The sequence below is a fragment of the Melanaphis sacchari genome, unplaced genomic scaffold (genome assembly GCF_002803265.2).
Source record: "Melanaphis sacchari strain LSU unplaced genomic scaffold, SCAv2.0 Contig1859_pilon_pilon, whole genome shotgun sequence".
Taxonomy (NCBI): Eukaryota; Metazoa; Arthropoda; class Insecta; order Hemiptera; family Aphididae; genus Melanaphis; species Melanaphis sacchari.
In genome coordinates, this window is record NW_020270886.1 from 7,652 (window position 1) to 8,442 (window position 791).

Genomic DNA, 791 nt, shown 5'->3' on the forward strand with positions numbered 1-791 from the left:
TTTAATAAATTCAACTTGATAACTTTGAGCAAACATATTATTATTTTGTACTCTAAAATATTGTATAATAAACATAATAAAATATAAAAAGTAATAATTATTAACATTTTTTAAAAATATAATGTAAATAACAAAAAACCAAACAAAACAAAATGTAATAATATTAATAAATTCATCAACTTGATAACTTTGAGCAAACATATTATTATTTTATACTCTAAAATATTGTATTACAAACATAAATAATATAGAGTTAGTAATTAATAACAATTTTTTTAAATAATATTAAGTACATAACAAAAACAAAAAATTATATTTTAATCATCATCACCTGACATACATAATAAATCATCACTGTTGGTATTTTCTTCAACTAGATTTCTATAAAACCAAATACAATCTGGTGGGACATATTTTGATGCTAAGAGTTGAACATCAGTATACTTTGCTGACTTTATTCCTAACACTGCATTGTATAATTTTGGTAAATTTTCTGGTAATTTTACTTTTTGTCCTTTTTTTTCAAGTACAAATTTTTCTTTCGCAGTAGAATGACCTGATATACTGCAATATAGACCTTCTGAGTTATACTCCATATATCTGTAAGCCATAATAGAAAATTTGCTATTTTTGTCAACACCAGATACAGTTTTTTTAAATATAGTTTTTAAATTGTCAGAAAAGTTAAAAATTATATCTTGTGTAACTTTAATCACTTTAAAGTTTTTCGACGTATTGCGAACTAGTTCATGATATGTTTCAGGCAAATAAACTCGTTCTAAACGTTTTCT